Source organism: Cotesia typhae, unplaced genomic scaffold (assembly GCF_013202065.1).
Source record: "Cotesia typhae breed Kobodo isofemale line unplaced genomic scaffold, CoteBio_Ctyphae contig_122, whole genome shotgun sequence".
Lineage (NCBI taxonomy): Eukaryota > Metazoa > Arthropoda > Insecta > Hymenoptera > Braconidae > Cotesia > Cotesia typhae.
Genome location: NW_027423714.1, coordinates 120,089 through 134,765, shown reverse-complemented (window position 1 = coordinate 134,765; position 14,677 = coordinate 120,089). Strand labels below are relative to the sequence as shown.

Genomic DNA, 14,677 nt, shown 5'->3' with positions numbered 1-14,677 from the left:
AAAAAAATAATTCGGAAGAAAAATATTTTCTCGGCTCAAGTGAACCCTTTTTTCTGTGTATATTTAGAGGAACAAAATTCTTGCAAGTAACTAAACAGAGAAATAAGTATATTTAAGTTGTATCCGTAATATGTAGATAAGGTGAAAGAGAGTAAACACTGTGTAAGTATCGATACTCTGAAAGTTTTCTTGCAAGCCGTTCTCACACGAATTTTAGGAAGCTTTCGTGAGAATGAATTCTCGTTCCGGTTTATTGCGTCTACGCTACGTTGAATTTCAAAAACGATTCGCGTGGTGCTGTGTCTTCTATACTTCCAGAGTAACCATTTTCCAAAGTCTTTAAGTAAGATCAGCTTTATTTCAATTCTCATTTGTTATTTTTATTTATTTACTCACCCTTTTCGTTTGGTCCAACTGAGATGATAAATTGCCCTTAACGTCCTAGAGCCTTGATTTCCCTCGCGGTTGGAAACGTAAAGCGGCTGAAGCACCTGAGAAATGAAGAAAAAGTTTTACTTTTTTAAATGTGCTGTTTTATCTTTTTGTTTAGCATTTTATTTTAGTATGCAAGTACTACTCCATTATTTTGTTAGATTATAATGTTCTTCTCACCAATTTTAGCGGCTAATATAGTCTCTCTTGCATCCCAACCGGAGCTTTCTTTTTCTCCACTCTCCAAGCTTTTAGATGTACTGACATCGTAGGATGAACTTGTAAAATTTTACAAGTGAGAAAGTACTTTATTTCCACTGCTCGTCTTTATTCGCATACATATATACAAAATATATGCAGGTACAATATAAATATATATTTGAATTTAATTCTCTAGGTGTAACACTTACAGCGCTTCCCATTTTCATTCCAACACCTTTATGGTAATTTATACAATTTAACGTCATACATTATAGTTATGCTCTAACACACTAGTCTACAGCAACTATTATACTAATAGTATCATAACTATCAGTTTATACAAAAGTGATCACGCATGGTAGCTTCATCCGTGTGCAAAATCAATTTATATCCTTGTATACGATTTTATATAAATTACTTTAAGCTATATGCAATATTCATGTTTATATATATATTATATTATCTTTTGTAAATAGGTCATCCTACGCCATGCAATTTTAAATGATAATATGCTCAAAATTTCAGCAAATAATTGTAAACTCATGTGTAGGAGTGATCAGGATTTATGCAAATTTAATTATGAAAACTCAAATTGGCAGAAATTTAATAATAAAAAATATTGCAACAAAGTGTAAAAAATAACTTCCTGCAAAAAAATGTTCTCACATGGCTGGACATAAAAATATAAGGCCTATTTTTTATATCAAACATGATAAGACTTGATCTGGTATAATATGGGTTGATTTGGTCAAATATAGCCATATCCGACCGTATATGTGAAAATAAAAAAATATATTTCACTACAAGGGCTGAAAGTTGAAACTCCTGCCATGCGTTTCGCTTCGGGTATCATGATGCACCAGGCTGGGCTTTTAAAATTCTGCCCTCGTAGTATATACTATTTTTCTGCATAGCCGCTCGAAAGTACGTTAATTAGTTGAACTCATGTTTGCGTGGTCAATTAAAACCTTTATTTCTCGATTTTTTTGACATTTACCTTTTCAATATTATTCTGTTTCTTTCTTTTTTACTTATTTTTGAGAATTTAAATTTTGTTTAATATATTTTGATGCCTGCCCCGACATTTTCAAGAAGAGCGAAGCGAGTGCTGCTAGTCGAAAGAGAAAAGACATCAAATAAATTTTAAATAAATTTCATTTTCTTAAATTTTATTTTCTTAAAAAAATTTTTCTTAGCGAGAAATTAACACAAGAAAGACAACCTTAAAACAATATTAGTAACTTTAAACGAGGAGGTCATCAAAGCTTGCTGATTTATCTTTTATTTTCCGTCTTTCTCTTAAATGGACTATAAAAATGTTGTCAGAGGCCAATCGCACCTCTAGTACGGTAATCGTCGAACCTTATGTTTCAAAGTGAGTAAGTTTGATATCAATTCTAATAAATTTTCTAGGGGAATATAACGACCAAAAGATATAAATGTTTCCCCTTCAATCTGTTCCGCTACTCATTTCAGGATACTTCAGATTTTACTGCCAAAGAAATTTAACATCTATAATAAGATAATATAAACTGTAAGAGTAATTTTGAGTTACTTGAGACGTATAATTAAAATTTTAATTAATGAATTCAATTTTCTGACGGATGAATAACCGAATTTGAGTAGTACAACGAGGTTATATAGCGGCAAAGTTTCTTGCGACATAAAATAGCTATTGTTGTATAAAATTACTAGGCTACGGTAACAATATCTCTGTGTGGGGTTGTTAACTTTTGAAGTTCGGCATATAGACACGAACCTTGAAATGACATAAACGTTGCTAAAATGTGAGACAATGTTGTTATTACGGAAATTAATTAAATAATTAACGTCATGCAATTGCAATAGGCTGATTTTTAAAGATCCTGTGAAAAAATTTTCTGACATAGCCTGGTATTTGCTGGAATGGTTATGTATGGAAAAGTAAGATGTTATTTAGTAAATCTTTTTCCCGTAAGAGCGAGTGGATAAAGATGTTAATATGTTCCAGTAAGAGACAGAATTCAATAACCTGTAACGCCACCGTCGAGAAGTTGTTCGGTGGGTCTTATGAGTTAACTGAATTCCAGTTTGAGTGTTGCCTCGAATAGCTCAGTGGAAGAGCCTTGGCCACGTAGCTTAAAGAACTGGGTTCGATTCCTGGATTTGACAGGATTTTTCGGTTACGAAAACATTCTTTGTGGGGGATTCCCCCTCTCCCACAAATATATCGTTAAAAATATTTCTTTTTTAATTTGGGTCGTCGAAAAAATTTTACTTTACGGGCTTAAATATATTGCAATTGTTATTTATATACTTTACTATTCTCATATCGTAATTTTTGGTACAATTATATGACTATATATTCTTTTAAGTAGTATACTTTCTGTATGGTCCGGCACTGTGATGTTTCATAAGACAAATTACGATGTTACCATAGTAATTTTTCGTATAATTTTCTTTCCGTGTAGTATTACATTTAATGAACCATTTTCATAATTTTCGGATATAATTATTTTCCATGTGAATATAACAATTCATATCAGGCCATATCAGAACGTAAAAAAAATTCAATATTGATCTGGTGTGGCTTAATATGCCAATACACCAATATCTGGCCTGATGTATGGTAAATTTTTATACCAGAACATAAGAAAAATTATAAAGTGGACTTATCACGAAATTTTCCCCCAATGATCGTTCTGAGAAGGTTATAAAGTAGTGATATTTGTTTTTCTTCAACCGATAATTTTCTTCCGCAAATAATTTTTATTGGATATTTTGGAAGTATTTCAACTGTACAAATCTATCTGTCCTTATCGAATTTCTTGTGTGCGGAAAAAAATAAAAGCAAAGGGTAAGTGAAGAAGATTGAAGAGAGGAAGTGCATCCATCTCGCTGTCATACATTTCCGTCAGCAACCTCATGGAAATTTTTCGTGATGCTACGAAGAAGTTCAGAGGTGAAAAACCGTTGAGTCATAATGCTCTTTCCGTTAAGAAAAGAAAAAAAATAATAAAAAACGGACTATATGGTGTCACTTTCAGGTGGTCTTATTCGCGGATACCGGCGGAAAATGTGAAAAATTCCCATTAAAGGATTCCAATAGAACTCACACTTCGGTTCTAGCTGGTGGGTGTTGGAGATATAAAACATAATATTATTTCCGGAGAAGCAGTGGTGCAAGAATTCAATTTAGCCAGTGACATAATACTTTTTTGCACCGAAGATAGTGGGAGAAAAGACTCATCCCGTATAGGCTGAATGAGAAAAACTAAGTGAGATCGCGTTTCAAACGTAAACTCCGACAAAGATTCAATCAGTACTAAGCGAAATCCTTGCGAAAACTCCATTCTTTCGGCATTTGGTCATTCCAAAAGTTCTCTTATTTACTTTCACAATTTCACACTTTTTATTAAATCCGCTTACTTTTATAACTTTTTAAAAGATTCATTCTTATATTTTCGATGATAAAAGGAGCTTTTAATAACTTTTAAGGCCTAAAAAGTTAAAAAAAAACTGAATATATACTCTCTGAGCAATCATGAAACTAAAAAAAAATTATCCCTATCGAAAACTCAACATTGTGCCACTCGTTTTTTTCTACTCCATGTTATTTTTCATGCAAATATTGAACATAATAAGTATACTGAAAAATTTATGTACTTGAATAAGCACGTTGACTGATATGTACACAAGTATTCCTTAAAATCTTTTTTTTTTTTATTACATAAAATTCATGAATATGAAAAAATGTGTACTAAATGAAATTTTATTATCTAGATTGAAAAAAAAAAAACTATTTTCTTCAAATTTGACTTTCATTTACACATACTAAGTTTTCTTAATTTGATAAAATTTTTTTTATTTAAAATTATTTATCAATCAACAAGTTGTAATTTTTAGGCAATAGTAGAACATACCTACGCACTTTATGCTAAGGCATGCAATATATATGTGTATACAAACATGTAGACATATAGATACATAATGTAATATTAATAGTATAATGGATAAATAATAATCCCCTCGATTAAACTATTTCCGAATGTGCGGTTGCAAATAGAACTTAATAACATGCCGCAAGAATATATAGACGATGAGGTACGTTCTTTAATTATAATCCAGACTCATCACAAGAGGGGAAAACCTATATTGAAGTTATAGAGAGTCTATATGCTCGCGGCAATGCAGCGAGTACACCCGCCGCCGGTGGGAATCGAAGCCATTAACCTCGGTTTTCCTCGGTGAGCCGACCCTGTGGTTTATTCTCCACTAAATAATTCTATACTGACCTGGGAACAAGCCCAGCCCTTCTCGGCTCTTTCGCTTTAAAGATTCCCGGTGAATTCTCGCTTGAGTTATACATCGCTTTTCGAGTTTTCCGTTAAAGCTTACTTCGAGAAATACATTTGCCTAAACTGTTTGTATTAAATACCCATCCTATTCTAATACTTAGTTTAAAATAACAAATTAAATTAAATTAGCTGGCAGATAAAATATTTATTCTATTTTGCATTCGAATTTAAAATCAAGTTCTTTAACGTCTGCCATTTACATATATATGACTAGATATACCACCGTTGGTTTTGCTGAGCATAAATTTAAATTTTTTGTAACTTTTTTTTGTTCTAAGAAATTAAAGAAAAAAACTTTTTGAAAAAATATTTATTTTTCGATAAAAGGATGAATTTCTTTTTTTTTTATTAGACACGGTATCAACAGTCAGTAGATAATTTAGTACAGTAATGAACTAAATAGTTACTTGTACTACAGTAGTAACAACTGTAAATAATATTTTTTAGATTGTTTCAATTCGTGTTAAATATTTATAAATATCTGTAGAGTTTAATTAAATTTTTGATTAAATGGACATACTCTGGACATTTCAAAGTTTTTTTTCAAACAATAGACGTATTTTTTATCAACATTTAGTCACAAATTATTTAAATAACTTGAAAAATTACTAAAATACTTTTTCGTTGTACAAAAGAATTATTTGTATTAACAAACTGATTGAAAATTAATTCGAAATCATGATGAATCCAAACGTGGTCTGTAAACATTTTTCAATGCATGACTTGTGAACTGATTTTATTGCAAAATAAAAATAATAAAAAAAAAAAAAAAACTTATCACCAAAAGGAATGAAAAAAGTCTTCTGCAGTAAAGTGTAAATTTGAATGAGAAAAAAAAATTGTAAATTCAATTGTCACATATTTACTCTCAATTAACTGAAACACGTTGAGTATTGAATTGAAGTACAATTCAATACGCCAGAAGTATCCATAATTACCAAAAACAAAGAAAACTTAATTACTAATAAATATAGACTGTAATATATGTTCATCATAAATAAATGTACAGTTAATACAAGACTTTGTAGAGCTTACAGTAAGTAATTTTTATGAAAGTAGTGATGACATACTTGATTGATAACCGTCAAGTCTATGGGTAATGGAATTCTAAAACTATTTTAAAAGAAAATATTTTCTCCTGGCTCTTAGATTACTCATGACATGGCATTTCTGTCAATATCCAACCAAAGGAAGTTGTGTTGTATTAACTTTAGTTTATTTCAGAAACGTTCATTGTCAATATCAATCAAAAACTACTTTTTAATTCTACCTCCAATCTCGATAATTTCTCCAACATTTGTAAAGTATTAATGAAATCCACGTCAATCATGAATAAATTCACTTGAACAATTAAAAGTTAATTGCAAAGTAAAAAAGTTAATTGGCTAAAACATCAATAAATGATCATAAAAAGGATATTTACTTGGAAATATTTAATTATAAATCAATATTGTACTTTTCAATGTTAAAATTTTAAATTAACAAAAATTTTTTGAACTCAACTCTAAATACAAGCTTTTGTAATTTTATCTTTTAACAGTCGCTGTGTTTTCATTCATTATCTCGAAAAGTAAGCCGAAACTTTTAGCTGTCTTGCTTTTGTTCGTCTCATAATCTTGACCAAGCCCTCAAGGTCTGGATCGAGTTTACTTCTATCTCTTTTGCTGTTGTCTCAAACGTATTCCCTCGTTTTCTCTAGCTCTCGCTCTTAGTGAGCCTCCTCATATTTTTCGCCGTTCAATTTCCCTTAGTACTACTACAGTTCAACCCATGCTTGAGTAATGCGAGAGGATTAGGAAGCCTGAGCTGAAAAGTCTCAGAAGTCACGCTCCCGCTCCTTACCACCTCGAGATAACGTTTTTCAAAGTAGGATTAGACCGATTGGACTCTCTTTCACGCTTCTCCTGCTCCTTCTTGCACTTTTTTTTTTTAACCTTCATCTTTACTTTATATTTCTCGTACTACACTCACGTTCTAGTCTATTCACTGAAAAAATTCTTCATCTTTTTCACCGACTGACTACATTTAATTTCGGTCTTACATTCGCGGAATTTGAGTATACCTATTTTGTGTAATCTTCTTTTGGTTCTTGGGGTTGATTTTGTTCGGGTAATATAAGTTAAATAAGAATTTACTGATCTTTAACTTATCAATTCTACTAATACAAAATTTTTTTTAAACTAAAATAATTTATTTGAATTTTTTTAATTTTTCTAGAAATCTGAAAGTCAATTAACATTACTTATTTAAATACAAAACTATCACAAAAAAAAATTACGCATGGAAAAAATGTGAAAAACCGCGAGCACAATTTCTCAAAAAATTTCTTTCAGCTAAATATGCTCTAAAATATTTGATGGATAGATATCGATTTTTTTGATTAGCTCTATAATCATCTTCACTAGCTTTGTATTAAAAACGGATATCCAATTCAGTATCTTTAATTTATGATTAATAAAAAACTAAACTCAATCGACCTATCGTATCTACGTTAAATGCTAGGAAACAAAAATTAATGGTTGTAAAAAAAAGATAGCAAAAAAAATCTCTAAATGTTTCAATTGACGTAGAGCAAAAAAAAGTAATAAATCCGTCACTTAAACGACCTAGATGTGGTCAACCGAATGAACGACAATATATAGATATCCATCTTGTCAAAGGCAATTAGTTCATAGTGACCAAGAGCGCAATACCAATCGGCTCATTGGATCCGCTAATAATTTTTCTACCTTCTGCAATCCTGGAAAATATCGCTGTTGTGAACAAGAAATCCCTTCAGAAAGTAGTTGATTGCAAGGACAAAACTCAATTTTCTCACTATGTTTTCATGTTTTTTTTTTTTCCAGCTATTAAATTATCTATTTAATATCTTAAAATATCTGGCCAAATTAAATCATTTCTCATTAAAATTTGAGTGTTTAATATTGATAAATAGGCAATATTTCTTTCATTGTAAATACTTCACATAGTTTTTATATAATAACAAGCAATTAACTGTTAAAGAAAATAATTACTCTTGTAAAGATTTTCTGACTTTCCTTCTTTGTTTGTTTATTTAAAACTCAATTATTTAACAAGACCTTTTGCCGTAACAAAATAGCAGAATAACTGCATTGAAAAGAGTCAACAACTTTTTGTGAATGAAGTTAATGGTCATTTTAATGAAATTACAAAAGCTGTAATTATCAACTGTCCCTTTGAATAAAATTCTTGAAAAGAAAACTTAAACACTTACTAAGATATATTCAATGGAACAAGGTAAATAAAAATAGATATAAAATGAAAGTAACAAAACAAATCAAGTGAAATTGCACGCTCACTTGCCTGCTGTTCGTGTTTTACAATTACGATAGTTTTATGAGTTTAAAGTCTTGGTGGACTTTTACCAACTTGTGATTGCGTAAGTTTGTGCTTTACGAGTATGGACTGTACAACTATACATGCAAATGATTGTTCTTTTACGGGCAAAGACTCAAACCGGGTTCGATATGCATTACTTGCACACTGAGTTCCTACAACAGCGTATCTTGTCCTATGATTAGATGCATAAATAACCATAGACTTGGAAGTTGTAAAAACTACTGTGGATTTCTACAGCTTGCATTATCCATACTCAGTTCTGAGAACTTGTTTTAAAATTTTATTTTATACATTATGGATTTTAAATAAAATTTTTTAAGAATGTACCATGCATATTTCTCTTTAAACAAGCTAAACAGTGTTATTTTGTTCTTTCCGTGTAGAAGGATAAAAAAAAATTTTTAGTTTTAACTTATAAACTCAAACTTAAGTCTCTTCTACGGAGACACTTTAGCGATCATACGCCTCCGGTCGACAATTTTAAAAACTAAATTTGATTGAAAAATTATATATAGACATATCAAGACATATCAAGCCAGAAATGTCTTGATATGCCCATATATGGCCCAATATGGCCAGTCTTTGCATTAGGGCATATGAAAAATATTCTTTACGAGCTATGAGAGGTCTTTGTTTTAAAGAATTAATTTCAGTCTGCCTACACATTGAACGCTACTACTACTACTAAATTAAGATACTATTAAATCAAGCGACAGTTGCTATCGACTGGAGTTTGAAAGGTTCAATTCAATAATTGATGAAACAAGACAACAATATTTAAAGATAAACAATCGAGTACAGGATAATTCAATTTTCTTTCGGTGTAATAATGCATCATGTTATTATTTCATATTGTACAGAATCGAGAAAAAAATTTCAATAAAAAAATTCTAATTATGCTCTACTATCTTTTACTTGATGTGGCATTAATATTACAACCTTACTTTGTGATCAGTGATCAGCATGAAACGAGAAAGTGTCGCATGAATACAGAAGGAGATTGTTAACGAACCGACTATTGTTAATGAGGTGCAGCACGAAAGGTGAAGGTACAGCAGATAGGTATATGTATATGTGTTTATCATGCAAGTATGTGCGTATGTATCGGAACATACATTATACATAGTTAGAAATCAAAAGGGTTGTTTCGAATATTCTGGCGTAGAGACAGGGTTGAACGTCGATGGGGTTCAACGGGAAGAGTACGTCCATGGATTACCATTCTAGTATATTCATCGACAACCCCAGACACTTGGGTAGTGTGAAAATACATGACGACAGACAAGCTCACAAACTGAGTAAAATAGACGCCCCCGGGATTTTACGAGACACCTTCACTCGCTGGAATGTGTTCGATGCCTTTCGATAGTGTCATCCGACCAACACCGATTGGCATTTGTGTCTTCTCTCTAACCATCCACCCTACAGCAGCAACCTTACAAGTACGTGATATGATACCCTGATTGCATGTTGAACTTTTTTTTTCTTCCAACGTCATGATTTTCTTCCTCCAAACGACACAACTTTAAGAGCTTTATAATTATGTAATGATTAATTTGAATAAAAAAAGAAGCGAAACTGTGAATAATAGCGAAAGGAAATGCAAGACGCCTATCTCATCGCGTGGCCGCCGACCAAAATAGAATGAAGAATAGCGTGTAAACGTTAAGCCACGTACTTCCGACACGTGGACGTGTCAACTTACAAAAAGGGTCGACAAAGAACCCGAACCCAAACTAAAGTACAGCCCCTCTCTTTACTTGCAAACTTTACTTGCAAACTTCGAAACAGTTTAGTCGCTTGTGAGTAAAGAAACTCAGGACTAAGGGATGAAGAAAACTGTAATGTTACAACTTCTTTGTACAATGGAGAAAATTTCAATAGCATAAAAATTCTTTAACGTTTATATCCAGAGTCGATTTTTAAAAATAAAAACAATGCTATTTCTCGCATGTTGGTTTTTACTATAGTTGATCTACATTTGAGGTGAGAACTTATCGACAAATATATATGCATGCGATCAAAGCAAAAAAAAATGCATTTTAGGTATAGATATACATATGCTGAGATTGAATGTGCCAGTTTATAAATTGTAAAACACGCAACATAGTATCTTATGTATCACACGCCAATATTTTCATTTTTTTTTTTTTACAGTCGTGAAATGTAAAATATTATTCAAAAGAAGTAAATTTGATGTTGCAATTTTTTTATTTCTTCTTTTGTAGACTACTCTTTTGCATTTATGACGTATATCAAAAGACAAAAATCTCTCTATCATTTTTTATTGGAAGCAATATGTGAGATAAGTGCACACTGTAAATATAAATATAAAAGTCCAGCAGGTACACGAAAATGAATAAAAAATTATTACGATTGGATAAGAACAAAAAAAAAGGAAAAATAAAATATAATAATAAAAGAAAGTCTATTGACAGTAAATTCAAACACTGACTGGATAGTAATAGCAGTGATGCCCGAAAGCAGTATTATGTCAAGAAGAGAATTGCACAAGCACTTTACGATTGGTACTGAGATTGGAAACGATTCGAAATAAACGAGAAAGCTCGTTACTGGACAGAGGAACGTTGATCGGCTACTGCACATGGATCCTTGTCTATAAGTTTAAGTTTCTTCTAGTATCGCAACTACACTGGACTGGCTCTGGATGTGATGAGATATTACTGTTTATTATTCTTTTTTTAATACCGCCATTATTTCCGGATTTTCTTCTTTATTTACAGCGAAGTTTGATGAGGTTTATTTTTTGACATTTGCGCCTGTGAAAGTAAAGTCGAATGTTGCAGTATTTTAATAGTCTATTGGTGGGAATATTGGGGTGCAATAAAAGATAATTGTTCAAAAAATACGTTAAAGATAAAAAATCTAACCGTTTTTTATGTGAAATTTGAGAGGGAGAATATTCAATTTAGTTTAAACGACAGTGCAACATGAAACATGATCAACTATGTGGGACCTCCGAAAATGCAAATTCAATTTTGGTGGTGGAGTTCGGATGCATGAATAGTGATTATCCGAAAACCAATACAAAGACGGTGATTTATTGATTTAGTTATTGAATATCACGGAATCGGAAGTAATATAAATTGAAATTTATAATCTAAATTAAATTTTTTTTAGACACGGATTTAATGTAAATATTAATTGAATTTTCGTTCTAAGGAGCAATGAGGTGCAGGGTAAATATCAACATCAGCTGTAAATTAAATCTATTTTTTAGTGTTAGTTCTTTTTATTATGAAACCGCAGAGAAATTAATTGATAAATAGAATATACCGTTTATATCTCGAACATTCAGGTCAAATTTTCAATTAAATCAGGGCAGTACGTAACAAAAAATAGAAAAAAGACTTAATCCTGTGAATGTGATTTTATTCTGTTATATATATTTTACGGTAGATTTAAACAAAACACAATTTTATAAAAACAATTTTGTTTACTTTAACCTGAAAAGATAATCAATGAATTAATTACTCTGTTTAGTGAACAAGCATGTACAATTAATGTTTACAATTTATCAAATCTTTCCCTAAACATGATATCACATCAAAAAGTTCTAAAGTTGCAGATATGTTTGATTTATGTAATGATGAATTTCGAAAACATTATCAGTGTGTTATTCCCTATGTAAACCTTAACAGCGATAACATTGATTTGCTTATATAGATATCAGCTGTGATGAATAACAATAAAATACACCCTTATTTTTTTAGGACGCGTGGGAAATCTTGACTATCTTGATCAGCCATCCAATCCATACATCCAAACACGAAACTATTCACAAGCCCTTTAAGGATACATTTATCGCGACGAATCATTTTCTACTCTTTTCAACACAATGGAAACACGACTGAGAATAATAATGATATGGCTACACGATCGATAAAAAATTGATTGAAATTTCAGCCGGGAAATAATTAAACATATAAAGTTAATTACGTTTCATATTACAGTTGTGTCAATACAATATTAAATAATAAACAATAAACATACTAGGTAGGGAATATATTGAGTAACAACCGGAAATAATTCGCCGTAGAACACGGTCCACTTAACAGACTAATGAAAATTGTCATGAAATTATTTTATTTAAGCCTATTTTTTTTTAATTTTTCAGTATATTCTAAATGAAGTTTATTTTTGCGTCTGATTTCATAGTATAGGATACATCAATTGAAGTTGACAGGAAAATTAGGTCGACATGATTACTCTGAAGGGACTTATCAACCATGAGTGGCTGTCACAAGCGCGCGTAGCACCCATCTCTGGCTCTTCACGCCACATGGATTCCCAATGCTCTCACTCTGGCATTAATTATTCCGAGTTCACGCCAAAGCTTCCACTTGAAATTCCCCGGAAGCAAAGCTTAATAAGCAACGCGTACTTTGTGAACTCGATTTAAGAGAGAAGTCGTGAGAGAACGCTCTTCTGACATTTACGTTACTAACATCATCTATTTCACATTACTATGTTTAACATCTTGGCTTGCATGTACTTTTAACAACTACCAGGTAGTTTTAATACTCTGGATTTCATCACAATATCTTTGCTCCTTACTCGCTCTCGGGTAATAATAATTACAAGTTATATTTACTTGCCATCGTAAATAAGTATAGTAATAACAGACCTGGAAAATTACTAAAACTTCTGTGAAACTTCTATGGAAAAAAAAAAATAAGTAACATAAGTAAGATATGTTCATATTTCGATTACTTCTCACTATTTGAAAAAATAACTTTGAAAAATTTTCTACCTAGTACTCTGCTGAAATTAAACATGAGATTCAAAACATTCCTATACTAAAAAGAAAGACATCTTAGCTCAAAATTAATTTTAACAATGTCTTGATTTAAATAAATTATTTTCTGTAAATTAAACATTTTGATTCAACATTTTATTATCATTATTTAAACATTAAACATTTTGGACACAAATTCTATTTCTTTGCGAATGAAAGATTTTTATTTTAATTACTTAAGAACGATAGAATTGAACTTTGAAATATGATGTTATCAACAAATTCAAATGTTGGATTGGATCGCTGTGATAAGTAAGTTGTATTACTCTTTTTTATGAGCGCGGTACAATCAGGATTTGTGTTCAGTTTCCGGGATAATTTTTATTATTTTGAGTTTGTAAAAAAAATAGTACTCTGAAGCCAAGAACATAGATGGTTTTAAGTTGAATTTTCAAACTTTAAAGAATTATTTTTTTTTTTATTTATACATAGCTCGATATGCCCATTAATGAATAAATCAGGTCATGCAAACATTTAGAAAAATGGGTCACACATGAAAAATTTTCCTGCAGGTTTGTAATATTTTTTTTTATTAATTGAATACCCTTCCTTAAATGTACCTGGATTTTTAGTATGACGTAGGAAAGAATACTAATCGGAATATTAAAATTTTTTTATTGATTCTCATGCTCATAGATTTATAAATCATATATTATAATTTCACTATAATACTCTCACATAGAGAAAAACATTATTTTTGATATATAAATAGCACACATAACAAACTATACAGTTTCAGGAAATAATTTTCCAACGTTTTGTTTCTGTGTCTGATTCGTACGACAAGTTTAAAAATAAAATACTGTAAAAACAAACAATTTATTCAAGGTTTTACTTTTAAGAAAACTAAAACAAATAAAATATATTTTATTTATTTATTTGTTATCGATATTCGTTTTCCGAGAAACAACCATTTCTTATTTCTGATACCATGGGTTGAGTTACGATCTACGATGCAGACGACCATTTTACCCTCTATCTACTCCTTTCCTATAAAAAATTGTTCTTCTCTCTTTTTCTCTCTTCGGGAAGACGAACTGTACAATCTAGTGGCCTTAGACCACACCCTCCACCTTTTATAACTCTCTTTCTCTCCTGCACCCTGCACTTTCTTTCGTCGACGGAATGATAGCCGCAGTAGATCCGGGTCGCACGTAAATTTCCGGAATCTTAGGGTGATTTATCGCTCACCGCGATATAGGTTGCACACCGGAAGGATTTAAGCCAGCTCGTGGCCGTCGAACAAGTGTGTGTAAGCCTTCCTCGTGTGTTCCACTTTCTCTTACTGCTATACATCTGGTACTATCATGCTACTGATGTTGGTGCTATTATCATTGTACACAGCATGATATAGTGCCAGTGTAACCTCAACAACACTTTGGGAATGAATTTCTTTAAAATCGATGCTTGTAAACCGCCAAAAATGATAAATCCCAGTATTAACCTTTTTTTAAATCGGTAGAGCTATTAAATACTCATGTCAAATACAACGTGGATAGATGACATTAAACTGCAGCAAATCCAGCTA

At 31.3% G+C, this 14,677-nt stretch overlaps 1 long non-coding RNA gene across 1 annotated transcript in view; it reads right to left on the bottom strand.

Annotated features, from left to right (window-relative positions):
• Positions 1 to 14,677, bottom strand: part of LOC141533185 (uncharacterized) — a 103,750-nt gene that overhangs the window by 67,125 nt on the left and 21,948 nt on the right. Inside the window, exon 2 of the long non-coding RNA XR_012480193.1 lies at positions 397 to 491. This is a non-coding gene — a long non-coding RNA (uncharacterized LOC141533185). The remainder of the gene's footprint in view (positions 1 to 396; positions 492 to 14,677) is intronic.